Source organism: Macadamia integrifolia, chromosome 13 (assembly GCF_013358625.1).
Source record: "Macadamia integrifolia cultivar HAES 741 chromosome 13, SCU_Mint_v3, whole genome shotgun sequence".
Classification (NCBI taxonomy): Eukaryota; Viridiplantae; Streptophyta; class Magnoliopsida; order Proteales; family Proteaceae; genus Macadamia; species Macadamia integrifolia.
The window spans coordinates 8,408,263-8,424,656 of record NC_056569.1 but is presented as its reverse complement, the minus strand read 5'-3'; the positions used below and the strand labels follow the sequence as shown (position 1 = coordinate 8,424,656).

Here is a 16,394-nt window from a genome sequence, read left to right as displayed (position 1 = left end):
ATTCTTGGTCCAACAAATACATGTTGGGAATGGTCAACTGAGTAGAAGCCATTACCATATTCCATCTTGCTAAAATAATAGATGTATTATCACTTCTTCAGTTCCTGTTCCTTCGTAGCTGCAACTCAAAATCAAGGTTGGAGAAGAAGATAAAATGAAATGATTTAGGGCTCAATTGGGTGGGTTTGATTTCGGGTTTTTGATTTGGGATTTGGGAATGGGGAGTTTCGTTTTACATTTTTTTTTTTAACCCAGAGTATGGTGTATCATATGATAACTTTAAACGAAACCACATGTATTGTTGTTGAAACAGAAAACGATTGAGAGGTTAGGGTAAAATAGGATTGAGTCATGTGTTTTAAGTCAAAAGGGTCAAACCGTCATTTCAAATGCTCACTTAATAGAGACTAACACTAAGGGGTGCAAGCGCAATTTGCTATCATGTAGGGAATATCACTCTAATAGTGGCATTCTCTAGGTGTGGCACTGTAAATTTTCCTTTAATGAATTGGGTTTAATGGACACACTAACAGTAGCTTTATCACATAAAAAATCAGGGAAGATATTGCAATGTCATGATGAAAACCGTTCCTTTGATTCCCACAGAGATTTTTTTTATGAGATTACAGGGAGGAGGAACGAATGGTGGTATTCAATGATACCCCTCATGCAAAAACAGGTTTTGTTAGGAGCCTGCAGGAAGCCTTGACTTGATCTATACAAGAAAAAGATAGAAAAGGAACTGTACAACGGCTAGATCTCTGGCACAGAGAGTTGTTACCAAAAATTCAGGATATCATGCAACCAAAGTTCTTGGCTTCCAAATGTAGCCTTGCATTCCTTGTTTGACTTCGCTTTCAGTTTGGTCATCTTATGGTGACCTCTGGATTAGCCACATATGCAGTAATATCAACCCCCGGAAGGCAGTATATTGCACTTCCCCCATACCTCATAAAATTGGATCCATTCATTCATATCCAATGGTCCTCGACGTGTCTCCCAAAAGTGTAAGCAAATGCATTGAATGGCGACTACAGAGGCCTATTTCAAAGAACTTAGTTGGAACATTTGGTAATGGAGTAGCACATGTTGCCTTCAAACTGCTTGATGCGTGCCAAATACTAAATGAAATGGATTAACCAACTCTTTTACGCTATCAAGGTTTCTCCCTCAAAAAGGTTAGGTAATCTCCACTCTCTTTGAAAGGTTAGGTAATCTCTCTCTCTCTCTCTCTCTCTCTCACACACACACACACACACACACCATTCAAGGTTAGGCAAGTTTTAGTTCGAAGTTGATACCAAACACCAAAAAGCCAAGTTGGCACCCCCATGTGATCCTCAAGAGTGGCTCTAGCATACAGTGTCTTCTTGGTTGGGTTGCCATCAGAATTGTTTGATGGAAACACTAACCAAATCCAGCCTTTCTTCCCTCTGTAATTCAAGTCGCTTTGCAGATCCTTAAGTAAGACAAAAGAAAGATACCAAGTTAAATTACAGCACACTATTCATATGTACTAAAACTAAGTCAACTAGCTAGAAATGTGCACGTTTGCCACACTCACAGGAGCCGTATTCACTGTTTCATACACAAAAAAGGGGAAGTTCGCTTAGTTGATCCATTCCTATACTCTATAATCTACAAGATCACTACATCACTAGGAACCAATACAATTGGCCATTCTCCCCCAGGATAAATGCCGACAAAGGGCTATGGGGACCGAAAAGTAGTAAACATCCTCATCAAAGTGTCGGTCTTTTCACCCACAGAGACAAAAGTCAGCTCTCTCTAGTGGGATTTTGAGCCAGATCTCAATTAAAAGAGTGCTTTATATCACAATTAACAGGGCTTGAAGTCATAGGTTTAATCCCAGAAGAAAAGGAAGAAGAGAAAGGAGAGGGAAAACCTTAAAGTCAGCTCTTAGTGGTAGGAGATTACTCTCACCCTCACATCAAAATTCCATTTTGATTTGTCAACATATATTGACAAAATTGAGGTGATGAAAAAAAAAAAAAAAGTGAAAGCAGATCTTTTCCTTCACATGCAACTTCTGTTTTTTAAAAGTAATCCTGATTGAGAACCATGTTCTCAAACAGAGATAAATATGAAAAAAGAATTAAGAAAGGAGTTGGGTTTCAGTAGGCCAGGCATCACCTCAATAAAAGACCATTAGGGAGGCCCCTTCTCTTACAACCAACAATTCAATAGGATCTTTCCAATCATGCCTTTGCAGCATCTTCCCTAGTGGCTGGAGACTCGAATAAGAGAAGCCTAGCCCACCTTAAACAGGGGCAGATCATGATTAGGTGTCTGTCAAAATTGTCATTAAATGGCATCAAGAAAGCCCCCATGGCCGTAGACTGCACCAAGTGAGTAGGGCCTAATCCTTCCACAACAGGACAGAGTGACAGACCATGAAAAGGGCATAAATCAAGTGGTCATTGACGACTTTGAATACCACCACCACTAGCCAAGTGAATGAAGCCCCCACAATTCAAATCTGAGGAATGAGGAAATAGGTACCTAGAGATTACAAGGAAATTAAATGGCAAATTACTATTGTCATTTCATCTTAAAACTGGACGTCCAGCGAAGAGTGTTTAACCGCAGCTATCACATTTAGATTGAGTTGGAAACAGACCAAGCCAATATAATAGATGTGTGATATAATGGAGAGAAAAGAGAGCAGTTAGTCCCATTCATTCTAGATTGGATTGGAAGTTGGAACCGAAAAAGCAAGTCTAAAATGAATTTAATTATTGGAAGTCAGTGGGTCATATGGAGCCTCTATAATTGGTAGAATATACATAAAGCAAACAATTAATGAGACTTTGTTTCAAGTCATGGGATTTACGATTGGGACAACTGTGAATGACTGATTGGATAGCAGAAGCGTTTGGAGAAGAGAAGATATTTAGTTCAGGCAAATTTATGTCCTCTCCCTCCCTCAAGAGACATCCGGTAGAAAAAGGACCCATCTCAGAGTGCCACCTGACCAATAACATTTGTGCCATCTGTTAACAAACCTGAGGCAACGGCCTGAAGCAATGGCTTTAGTTAGAAAAAGAAAGAAAAAGAAGGAATAAAAATAATAGAGGATGACCGTTGAAAACAAATCAAATAGGAGAACCCACCTTCTGCCACGTGGAAAGTAGGCCCAGTATAGATTACTGGGATGCGATCATCTAGAGTGGAAACACAAAAGAAATGAGCCACCTGTTATCAGTTTGCTGTCTGCCCAACATCTGGGGTAAGTTTTCTTTGAAATAATTCATGGCCTCCACAATCAATGCACCCAATAAGAAGGCACTCCCCAAAGCCTCAATCCATCTTCGGTTGAGCTTATTCCACCTGGCAAAAGGATGGTGTCCCACATGTCCCATGATTTGCTGCTACTCAGTGGGATTCAGTGGGACCCATTTAAATGCAGCACCTTTCCATACCATAGCTACATGTTTACATGCTCCATGAGACAAACTTTGCAGGTTTGTTAGGCTGACTAACGAGACGTTAGACATGCTTCATGATATTTGCAGGAATGGCTTATAAGCAACTACAATGGTTAGCTTTCATGGAAAAACTGAAAACAAACAATAAATCACAATGGTTAGCATTTCAATACTGACAGAGGTAGAGGCAACCCAACACAAGAGTGATTGAACATCCAAAATGAGGCAATGGATCAGGCAGTTTTGGGTTAAGGCACGAATTAGGAAACCCAAGTAGATTGGCTGATAACTTGAATCAAATTATATTGGAGTAAATCATCAACTTTGGAACCACATGAAAATGTCCAGTGCAAAAGCCATAACCATTTGAAGCACAAAATATGAACGACAAAGAATGGAGATACAGTAAAATTAAATTGTGTGAAGAATCAATTGCATACGACTTAACTACTATTAACTATATACACCAAAGTGCCAAAAACTTTGAAGATTCTTATATAACTAAACTCTTATCCTGGAAACCATCCAACAGACAGTTCTAGTGAAAGCTACCCTTGAACCATATCACAACTACTGGGCACATGATAAAATACTACTCTCGCCTGTTGGAACAACTCTATATACAGCCATTCTGTATAAACCAGCAATTTAAACTCGACAACGTCTGTGCCATTGGACTTCTTTGAAGATCAAGGTTAGACCCAGTCAACCAGCATTTCTTAGATGGGTTTCCCTTACAATCAATTTGATCAACAAGTATCTTAACTTGTTAAGAAAGAAATAGTAAACCATCTGTCTAGACAATAGCCTGACCCTAGCTTTCTGTAATTTCCTAACATCAAAGGCTAAATACATAAATTTAGGAAGCAAGAGCTCTAGTTCACAATAAATCTTTTGGGATAATGTTGTCTGTGGGGGGACTGGGGAGTGCATCCTCCACCAGCACCACCCCAACAGTCTCTCTCTCCTCCCCATGTGAAATGACCCATATGGGCAGAGAGAGAGAGAGAGAGACTGAGAGGGACGCTGGCAGAGGCTGCACTCCCCCAAATCTTTATTGGCAAGTCTTTGATACAAAATCATAATTTCAGAATCAAGACTCAGTCCGTCCTTGGAAAAATTGCAGACGTGATTAGAGCATAGTCACGATGTAAAATTATTTCTTGCATTTAATGAAAAATCGATTGCACTGTTCATTCAAGCTGAGGAGTTCTGTCAGCCAACAAAACATGATTAGAGCAATTTACTTCTTGAATGCATAAAGCAGAAACACATCCAACCTGAGTGTGAGGAAATGAAAATAATAAAAGCTAAGAGTACATTTACAAGGGCAAGAATTGTGATGCTAATGCATTGATTAGCAAAATTGAAAATTCTAACATGATTTCATCCCCACTCTGATTTAAGAAAAACAATAGTGATACATTGTACTGGTTTTGTCACTGCTCTTGCTTCTTTCGTTTAGTTTAAGTAGGGTAATCGTATTTAAAGAAAGAAAAGAAATGAGCTGATCCATTGTTTAAAAGAAAACCCACCACCAGGCACCAGTAGATCCAATGATCAGTTTGCATTATTTGGTATCAGAGCCTAACCTGGCCATACATTCAGCTCAGCCTAATCCTAACTAAACGGGGTCGGCTACATGGATCCTTTTTCTCCATTCACCTCTATTCAACTCCATACTTGGTATTAGTCCTAAGCTATGCATGTCTTTCTTGACCACTTCTCCTAGTGCCATTTTAGATCTACCCCCAGGCTCTTTTAGCTCCTTCAATCTGAATCAAATCACCCCTCTGTATTGGAGCATTCAAAAGCCTCCATTGCAAATGTCCATGCCGCCTCTTAACAACTTTCTTACAACTCATCATGTATCGGAACTCTTCCTAAATTAGCTTTGACTTGTTCATTCCTAAATTATCTATTTTACACTCAATTATCTCAGCATGCTCGTTTTAGACCCTAACGTGACCATGGATAGTTTTATTTTAAAGACTAGAATTTGCTTGTCCAATAGAAGAATTGTTGTTTTATTCATTGGTGAAGGGCAAAGTGATAATTTCGTTTCACAATTTGTGTAAGAGATTTTGTCTAAGACAAACGAAATTACAATTGAATATGAGGATAATGTTTTCATAAAATCTTCAGTTTCAACCTACTTTGATTGTCACGCCCAAGAAATAGCTCAGATCCGTTGAGTCCCAAAGGCTGGGCAAGAGACAGGAGAGGCCTTAACGGGGAAAGGCTCTTTAGTCCCATATCGACTAGGGGCAAGAGACTGGGTAAGTTGATAATCTTTTGCATCCCTGCCATGGTCACTACGCGTTTTAAAGCCGAGAGGGGTTTGCGCCAAAGCAAACAATATCGTGGCTTGGTGTGGGGTCAGAGCATTACAAATGGTATGAGAGAGGACATTCTATGGGGCCACAAGGGGCAACTATGCCACAAAGAAGAAGAATGTCATGCCTAAGAAATGGCCTAGATCAATTGAGCCCCAAAGGTCGGGTAAGAAACAGGAGAGGCTTTGAAGTGGGGTAGTTCTTTAGACCCACATTAACTAGGGAAAGAAACTGGGCTAGTTGATAACCTCTATCACTCATTCCATGGTCATGGCACATTTTAAATCCATGAGGGGTTCGCCCTAAAGCGGACAATATTGGGCCTTGGTGTGGGATCGGCGCGTTATACTAATGGTGCTAAATATCATTTTTTTTTTCTTCTTTCAAACATATCATCGTAGTTGGTCAATCATGGAGGGAAGAATAGAAGGTTGTCCTTGATCATGAAGGGAACACATGTGCTCCATCAACTACACACTATTGTCTTAAAAGTCTTGCACTGCGATAGCTCTTTAGAGCCGGTTGAAGCGACACCAACAATATAGCCATAAGAGGAATTGATTGACGGACTAAATGAAGATGTGAGCCCTGAGAACATATTCCAATTGGAGAGACACCAATTGACACTTGGCCTTGTTCGTAAGGAGATCAGGATGGTTGATCTTCTTTTTCCTTCATATATCCTAGACGTTCGGAAGTGGATGCTGATTTTTATGAGAAACGTTGAATCGCCATCAAATCAAAGAAAGTGTTCGACAATGCCAATCAAGTGGTGAAGATCCCCCCGTTCTACAAAACTTGAGTGAGTTATTGCAAACAAGGGGGAATCAATGAAGATAGATTATCCAATTTGGTCAATTGAGCATCAGAAACTCGGAATACTTTATTTTTCCCTCCTCCAATCACACTTCTGACCTTCCTGGTATTTCTGATCATAGCCATATCTCCCTCCTTATTCAGTGCTAAATCCTGTCCCGACCTCTTCCTCTCCCCCCCCCCCTCCTTGCCTTTGTCAAAAAGTGTCTACCATCCAATCCAAGCTTCAATCTAACCCTCTTAATCTTCCCCTTGCAGATGAAGAGAGGTCTATCTCCCTTGAGTTAGACTCACTTATTGCCTAGGAAGAAAGCTTCCTTAAGCAAAAATCCTGCACAAATGGTTAGAGCTAGGGAGCTCCAACTTTATATATTTCCATAGATCCCTAAAAGCTAGGACTAACATTAACTCCATTTGCATGCTCACTACTAGAGACCATTCCTCCTTCACTAGCCTTAAGAACATTAAAGTTGAGCCCTCCAACTACTTCTCTAAGCTTTTCAACCCCCATCCCCCCCCCCCTCCGACCTTCTTAACAAATTCATTCCCAACCATCTCTCCTCCCTCTATATCATCCCCTCTGATGATGAAATCTTAGTGGTTGCCCTTTCTCACAAAGCCAACAAAGCCCCAAGCCCTAATGACTTCAGTATGGGCTTCATCTCTTCCTATTGGGGCATCATAAAGAGTGACCTCATTCAAGCTATTAGAATCTTTTTCTTCAACCCATCCCAACTTCAAGGTATTAATCATCCGTGCATCTACCTCATCACCAAGAAAGAGGTAGCATCCATCCATGTCTAATTTCAAACCCATTTTCCTTTACAACCTTCTCTACAAATTCATTGCCAAAATCTTTGCCAATAGGATTCAATTGGTGATCAACTCCCTTGTCAATGCTACTTGATTTGCTTTCATCGCAGTAGAAGCATCATTCATAACATATTCTTGTGTCATGAAATTTTGCGAGATTTTGACTAGAAATCCCATTCCTCAGCTGCCCTCTCACAAAGATTTTGATTCCATTAAATGGGACTTCATCTCTAAGGTCCTCCATGGCATTCTGATGGGGACATCAGTCCAAGATTTAGAGTTTACCAGAGGAGGCGGCACAAAGAACCATCCAGCCTGGGCTCTATTTGGCTGGATGGATAAGGATCAAATTGGGGCCCACCTTTGGAGAGCTACGCAGAAACTCAAGCAGCTGTATATGGGCCCCACTAGCAGTCAATGCAAGGAGGAGGACTCCTTACCTATTTTATGTTCTTTTTTTTTTCTGTTAGGAAGTAAATCTGTTTAAATTAAGTAGTATTTTTATTTACCTAAGAGGTTAGGACTCCTTACCTATTTTGCAGATTCTGTTTTGATTTCTTTTGTTTGTTTCCTAAAGTATTAGAACTCTTTTATTTAGTAGATTCTGTTTGGATCTTTTTTTTTTCTTAGAGTTTATTTTATAAATACATTGTAAGGCCGATGGCCAGATTTTTTCAATTAATGAAAATTATTAAAAGAAAAAAAATAAAAATAAAAAAAGCCTACGTCTCTCCCTCTCACAGTTCTCTCTCCCTCCCCTCCGCCTCTCTCTCTCTCTCGCCTCCCCTCCCCTCCCCTCCCCTCCCCTCCCTCTCACAACTCTCTTTCTCCCTCTCTTTTTCTCGGTTACCACTTTAGTGCTGCACCACTATTACTTGCATAAACGGTTGAAGATTGCTGCACCTCCCTCAAGTAATATTCAATCCATCAAGGGCTGCCGTGACTTCATATTGTTCTTCTTATGACAACTGGCATGGACTGCACTTCTACACCTTGGAGGACCTGCCTCTCCCCTCTTCTCCTCAGATTTGAACAGCGGAAAGGTAAGTAGGTTCCCTTCTCTATGTTCCCCCAATTTAATCCCTTTTATTACCCCGTCCCTTATTGCTGAAACCTGAAATTATTACCACCGAATTTTAAGCCTAATTTTGTTTTATCCCTGTAGAATCCCTGCTGTCCTTCTTTACTAGTTGGCTGATTTTAGGAAATTGTTTGGTTTACTTAACTTGTTTTGTGTCTTGGCTGATTTGTGCTAAACCTAACATATACATGCTGCTATGTTCCCGTCCCCATATCTCCATTTCATGCTTGAGTAGTTTATGTGTTTTTCTGTTTAGGCTATTATTGATCATTGCAGCTCGGTTAATTAGCCCATTATTTTTGCATGCTAAATCTGTACTATTGCTGAGCCCCATTGAACTCAACCCAATCCAAGTCCTATTGAGTTTATCTTGTTCTAGTTGAGTAGCCCCTGTAGAAAACCTAGTTGTCTAGGCACCCTCCTACATCACATTCATTCCCAACTATCCCCCCCACCGCCTTCTTGATAAACCCGGTTTCATCCATTGGATATATCCCTACATCTCCTCCCCCTACTTCTTTGTCCTTGTCAATGGTAGCCTTGTCGGCTACTTCTCTTCCTCGATTAGCATTTAGAAAGGTTGGCCCCTCTCCCCATTCATATTGTCCCTTGCCCTTGAGGTCCTTTCCAGATCCATCCAGGCTTCAACGGACCTCCATCTCATCTCTCCCGTCCCTAAATGCAAATCCTTCAACCTCACTTATCTCGCCTTCGCCGATGATCTGATGATTTTCTCTAAGGCTGACTCTCATTCCATTCAGTCCATCATGTCTTCCCTCCGCCCTTTTGGAGAAATGTTTGGCCTTTGGGTCAACCTCCTCAAATCCCATCTCTTCTTCTTTGGTGTCTCAGATGATTCCAAAGCTCACTTTCTTGCTCTTACTGATTTCTCCCCCGGTTCCCTCCCTATCAAATATTTGGGCCTTCCCTCATTTCTGGCAGATTAACTACCCACCATTGCACTCCTTAATGTAGAAGTAGGTTACAAGTAAACTACCCCCAACAGGCTACACCCCAAACAAGACAACTCAAGACTTCAAACTAACTTTAGAGTAACCAGAAATAATCTAGGTGACAAAGGAAGTAAACCAGAACTAACCCCACAAGATAAAAGACAAACTAATACAAGAAAAAAACCAGAAAAGACCCAATCGGCCAGGAGATAGAAAAGACCTGCGATAGGCAAACAGAGACAGGCCTGCTGCTGGACTTCTAGAGCTCAGTTGGAGTTGCAACTCTGGTCGATGGTAGGTCCCAGCATGGTTACAAAAACCTCAAAGATGAAAGGCTTCTGATGGCTGGTTTGTGAGATAACCCCCTTTCTTGATTTCAGACATAAGAGAGAGAGAGAGAGAACTGAGAGAAATCTTCAAGAACTGTAGTAGGGCTGCTTGGGCAGTAACAAGAAGAGGATCGAGTGATCCTTGGGTGGCTGTGAACACCCTCTGAAAAAGTTGCAGATCAGAGATCAATTGGGGAAGGAAGAGGAGATCGATCTCTCACCTAATTCCTCTATTTGGTGCTGGTCGGTTCTAACTTTGAACATCTGAACAGGTCTGATTCTGTCAATAATAGTTGGCAGTAACATCAGGTAATAACAGCAGCAGAAATCTGAGAATAAGAGAGAAAAGAGCAAAGAAATTGTGAGTCGAAATTGGCTATCTCGGCCCGGGCTTCTCACCCACAGCTATCCCGGCTGTTCTAAGCAATTGACTGCAATTTTATTTATCCAAATCTGAGAATTAAGAGTACATAAGCTCCTCTATATGTAGAGGGCAGAACTAGCTATTAGCAGCCATAACATAACTAGGAGTTGGACTCCAAATAGGACTAGACAAGAACCCCAATTGGAGTAGGTAACTAACTAGTCATTAAACTGATAGCCACTAATGGGCAAGTTACAATCGATGGGCCCCATGGGCTTTATTAATAACTTAAGTGCCTAAATTGATGGGCCCAATGGGCCTCATTAACTTAATGAAATAACTTAATATTTTAATAGCCACTTAAGTGGGCTTTAAGTGGAGATCGACTAGCCCACTTTGGGCTAGGCTCTCTCCTCCTGCAGCAATCCATGATGGATGTGGATCTACATCACTCCTATGTTGGACCTAATTAGAAAGTGGTTGCAACTTTGGAAGGGCAAGCTTCTTTCCTTTGCCGGAAGATTAGAGCTCATTAGATCTGTGCTCCAATCTTGCTACATCTACTAGTCCGGTGTTTATGAATTGCCCCAATCTTCCATCAAGAAATTGGAATCCCTTTGGAAAGGAGGGGACTCTTACAGATTCCTCAGCCTCCAACCCATTATCTGGTCTTTTGTGTACCTTCCTAAGCATGAGGGAGGTTTAGGTTTGAGACAGATCCAAAGTGTTAACTCCGCAGGTATCCTTAAGATCCTTTGGAAGATTGTCTCCAAACTGCACATGGGTCTCCACTCCTACATCCTTAGGAAGACTATCTAGACTGTCGCCCATCCCCCCGATGCTTCTTAGGTCTGGAACAAGATCCTGAAAATCCATCTGATTTCTCTCCAGGCCATTCTCACCTTAATCGATGATGGCTCCTCTCACTCCCTTTGGCTTGACAACCAGCACCCCTCTAAAGTCCTCATCTCAGTAGTACAAGCCAGAGTTGTTTACTCTTCCAATCTTCCCAAGGATGGCTTTGTAGTAACCATCATCTCCAACAGTTCCTGGGCCCCCCATCCCTTCCGCACCCCTCTCCGACATCTAGTCTTCCTTCCTCCCATTTCCCCTAGCCACCGGGGAAGAGGAGATAGAATTATCTAGTCTCCCGACCCTTCTAGCGTTCCTCCTCAACTTGGGATTGGGTTCAGTTACATCTCCCTCTTGCTCTTTGGCATAAGATTGTTTGGTTCAAGTCATATCCCTCTTCATAACTTTCCACCTTGAAAAGCCCTCTCCAACTATCTCCTAACCCAATCTTTTCTCATTTACAGGGCACATTCATGTCCCTCCAGCTTGTTGCCTCTGTTGGAACGGGAATGAAGACTCCGACCATCTCTTCGTCAGTTGTCCTCCCATTTGGAAAAAAAAAAAGTCCCCTCCAACTGCTGGCCCTACAGTTGCCACATCCTTCTACATTTGGATGGAAAGCAATCTTAAAAGATGGACTTCCAACTCTAGATCTTTTGACATGATTTGGAAAACCATATTTTTTTATGTTAGATCAAAGCTTTCTTTGTTCTCCCATCACTATGTAAGGGACTTCTAAAGGAACAAGCTCATTATCATTGCCTGGGATTTGCCCTCCATTTTGCACTCTCCTCCCCCCCCCCTCCCTAGCTTAATTTTTGCTTTGCTTTTTTCAGCTTGTATTTATTTTCTTTCTTCCTTGGGGCTCTGTATATTCGTTCCCTTTTCCTCTTGGTACTGAAATTTTTATCCACCAATATATATATATATATATATATGTGTGTGTGTGTGTGTGTGTGTGTGTGTGTGTGTGTGTGTGTGTGTGTGTGTAAACATTCATATAGCAAGAAAAGTCCCACAATGTGGTGATTTGGATTTGCACCCTTGGTTGATACTATACGCCCTCCACTCAACCACTACTGAAACGCAAACATAGATCTAAATCCGGCTTTCTTCTCCTCAAAGCTCTTCAATGCAATGAAGTTTGTGGTGTATCTGGTGATGTCGGGCATGACCACGTCCCTACCATACTTCTCCCTCAAAAGATTTAGTGCAAACCCATGGTTGTAGACAGAGGTGTTCATCTGTCACTCTTTCTCAACCACACTCTACACCAATTTTCTCTTCCAATGTGCTTTAACATGAGGTAAATGCAATGGGCTGCACAAGGGGTCTAGAAGAGCTGGTACCTACTACTATGCATCAACTTCTCACCAACCTTCTTGAAGTTGCCTTTTTCGTTCATCACAACCTAGACAACATTCTCCACTCCCACCTCCGAGAACACCTCCTTCGGCAACTTATAAGAGTATTTTGCATCCATAGATTTCAGAAATATTCCCTCTCGTCACAGAAAACCATAAAGTTGATGATGTTCTTTCTCACGGGCCTAGTCCAACAATCACACATAATCGTGTCACCCTATGGCTCTCATATCCCCTTCAAGTCATTTATATACTCCTGTTTCTGCTGGGGCAGATACACATTCATCTCCTCGCATGTGGTGGGCCCTAGACCCCTAGGCCAGTCTCAGCCACCGAAACTAGGATCGTCTAATAATAGGGTAATATAAGGCCAGATACAAGTATGCAACCCCAGTAAATAACTCCAACATTATGCTGATGTCAGTACACAAACAGTCCCCAAAACCAGTAACAGAACCTCAACAAGAAGTCTTATCTGCTAGGACAGAAAAGCAATTTAAGTCCAGCAAACAGTGATAAAAATAAATCGCCTATACTCCGATGATACTAAGACTCAAATAACTCCCCAGAGTAAACCTTAACCAGTGAATAATCAAGAATTCTGGACAGAATAGAGAATACCTCGAACCTGAGAAAATAGGTAAAATCTGAGGGGGGGGGATTGTAAGAGAAACTGAGAAATTAACGAACTCATCAACTAGACCACAGCTGAGGCTAATAATAAGGTCGAGTGGGCTGTGTATAGCCCACTTGATCTCCAAAAGATGGGCTTCAGTTGATGTCTAAATAACCAGATCTGAGAATTCTTGATAGTCAAGAAGCAAGAGATTTTCAAGAACTAGAGCAGCAGACCTCTGCTGACCAAGAAGTGCTGGTCGAGTGGCCCTCTGATGGCCCCTGTTAGGCCCTCAAAATATGAACTGCAATGGCCCACAGATCTGGAAGTTCTCCAGATGTGAAGATAACCCAGAAATCCTTCAAATAAAACTGCCGCTGCTCTGGACAGAGTAGCAGAAGCAAGAATTGATGTTGGTCTTCAAAGGGTACTAATCAACCCTCGGACGGAGCTTAAATCATACAGGAAACAGATAAATAAAGAAGAAAAGAAAGGGTGACTGATGGGAAGAGAAAAGGGGGATAGGGTTGGCTATCTCAGCCTGGGTCTCTCACCCTCAGCTCCCTCAGTCGATTCAGCCTCTCACAGGACTCTTACTTGCACAAAACAAAGCTTCAATAATCTATTCAAATGGCGGGTGACCTCTTAAGGGTCATCACATCATATAGGCATAAGACTTGCCTCACAAGAAAGAACAAAAGTAGAAACAAACTGAAAAGGATGCTAAGAATAAAGTAAGTCTCTAGAAGACTTCTTCCTTGTACAAGAAGATTAAAACTCAAGGAAACAAAAGGACTTCCCAACACTTACATAAAAGGAAACTAATCACTTAAGCTCCCAATCGATCTCCTTTAGTATATTGCTGTCCAAGGCAGGACAAAAGACTAGAAAAGTCTTCATAATTCAATTGGTAGTTCTGAAATCTTCCTTTACCGCTTGCTAAAATATTCAAAATATCTTCCCATGATTTGGGGGTTTAAGAGACCCAAACTCCCAGCCCAAAGGGCAGGCCCAATTCAATAATTGATTGGCTCTATTGTCACGGGCATATTTTTAACAGAGTCAACATGCCCATGTAGCACCTTAATCACAGCATGACTAAGGCAAGTCAAAGCTCATTCAAGCCATCTTCACAAACACCCAACATGATTTCACAACAACCGACAGAACAATCCTTGCCGAAGCACACTTGTCTTATGGTCCCTTGTCATGTAGCCCATCGTTGGGCCACTAACAAGCCAACCGTCATGACTACGCCCAAGGTGTAGTAACAAGCACTACTCAAATAGCCCACCGTGCAACCGAAGGTTTGCCACGGCCTATGGTTCACTCCCCATGCCAGTCATCACTGTCGCACGGGATGTACTAGAAACTTCCACCCACACGGGCATGTCCCCTACTCATGTGCCACTGTCGTGCCCTTGCATAGCGGGTGCTAGTAGCATCGTAAGAGGAAGTCTCTGGTTCCGCACCAGTGCACCATGACAACGCCTTCCATTAACTGTGGTCCTCGTCAGTAACCAAACTTATAGAGGGAACACTCTTCGCCACTACGGCTACGAGTGCCCGCCCATGGGATCTGCCAAGGGAGTACTTGCGATGATGCGAATGCACAGCTAGGACAACCCCACACACAATGCCTTACCTGTGACAACCACGTTGATGCTTGTGGTTTGCCACAATGCCATGTTAGGAACCATGGCACCAAGAGGGATGGGGAACACACCCCTCCTCAAGACAACCCTTAAGTTTTTCATGGTATTTCAGTAGACATGGAAACCCCCCTCATTTTTGCATACTGATGAATGACGGAATGTCACGAGGCAAGTGATTTCTGCTCCAAGCACAACCATGTCCACCACCCACACCACAAAAAGCCATCATCGGGACAACAAGCACGTCGACCATGCCAACCCATGTGTCACGACCTTGCCCATAGAATGGCCGTGACGCTATGACCTAATAGGATGGTCAACTAACTAGTGTGATGGACCATCCTTGGATCAATTCTTGCTGGTATACTTCTTTCCATAGGACCGATCTACGCTATAGGGGCCATAATGGCGTGCACTGGGATGTTGTGGAATAACAACCACTTAGACACAGCCTGCCCAACCATCCCCCTCACATCACTTCACATGTGCTTCAGTTTACATTGCTAGTGGATTTTTTCCCTATAAATGTCAGGAACCTACTCTAGTACGAGGCCTTGGCATGGTGGTACTGAAGGTGAAGCTGCCCTCGTACTCTCTGATCTCTTAAATGTCAACCCAGCCTGCCCTCGTTCTCTACTCTTAACTTTTTTACATTTTTGTTTTAAGAAAATCCATTTTTTTAACTGGAAAAATAATATATATATATATATATATTCCAACACCGTGAGGCCGTATATCAGGCTCTAGTGTCTGACATATAAAAATTTCATCCCAAAAATGATTTTTTGCAAAATATAACAAATACATATCGTTTGGTGATGAAATTTTTATACATTCTCACCGTGTTGGAATTTTTCTCTCCATATATATAGATATATACAATTCTTTTGGGTTTAAAAAATGGATTTTCCCACACCAAAAATGTGAACAAATTAGAGTGAGGACAGGATAGGTTGCCCTTTAGGAGATCATAGAGTATGAGGGCAGCTCCTCCACCAGTACCACCACGACAGGACCCCGTACTATAGCAGCCAGCAGAATCCCAGCATCTATGGTGGACTGATGTGAGGGAGATGGTTGGGTAGGTTGTGCCTAAGTAACTTTTATTCCGTAGCATCCTAGCACACACCACTACAAGCCCCTATTATTAGATGATGCTAAATCCAGTGGTTGAGGCTAACCCAGGATCTAGTGCCCACCACATATGAGCTAGTGAATGTGTATTTGCCCCAGCAAACTAGGAGCTTCAGGAGTATATAAATGGCCTGAAGAGGATGTGGGAGAGCTACAGGGTGATGATCATGTGTGATGGTTAGGTTGGCCCATGAGAAAGTCCAACTTTATGATTAATATGATGTGAGGACAGCATTCCTAAAATCTATGGATGCTTCCAAGGAGAAAAATGATGCAAAATACATGTATAACTTGCTGAAGGAGGTGGTCTACAAGGTGAGAGTAGAGAACACTGTCAAAGGTTGTGACAGGCAATGGAAACAACTTCACACAGGCTGGTGAGAAGTTGATGCATAACAATAGGCATCAGCTCTTCTGGACCCCTTGTGCGGCCCATTGCATTGACCTCGTGCTGAAGGACATGGGGAAGATAAAATCTGTACAGTGTGGTTGAGAGAGCAAAATAGTGAGCACCTTTTCGACAACCATGGGTTTGCACTGAATCTTCTGAGGGAGAATGTGGAGGGGACTTGGTCAGGCTCAGCTTCACTAGATTCACCACAGACTTCATTGCACTGAAGAGCTTTGAGGCA

At 42.1% G+C, this 16,394-nt stretch overlaps 1 long non-coding RNA gene across 1 annotated transcript; it reads right to left on the bottom strand.

Moving 5' to 3' along the window:
- Positions 1–576: 576 nt before the first annotated feature.
- On the bottom strand, positions 577–8,160 carry LOC122059223. Its single transcript, XR_006134005.1, has 2 exons — positions 3,135–8,160; positions 577–3,039 (listed from the first exon to the last, which is right to left on the bottom strand). It is a non-coding gene; the product is annotated as an uncharacterized LOC122059223 (long non-coding RNA).
- Positions 8,161–16,394: the final 8,234 nt, after the last annotated feature.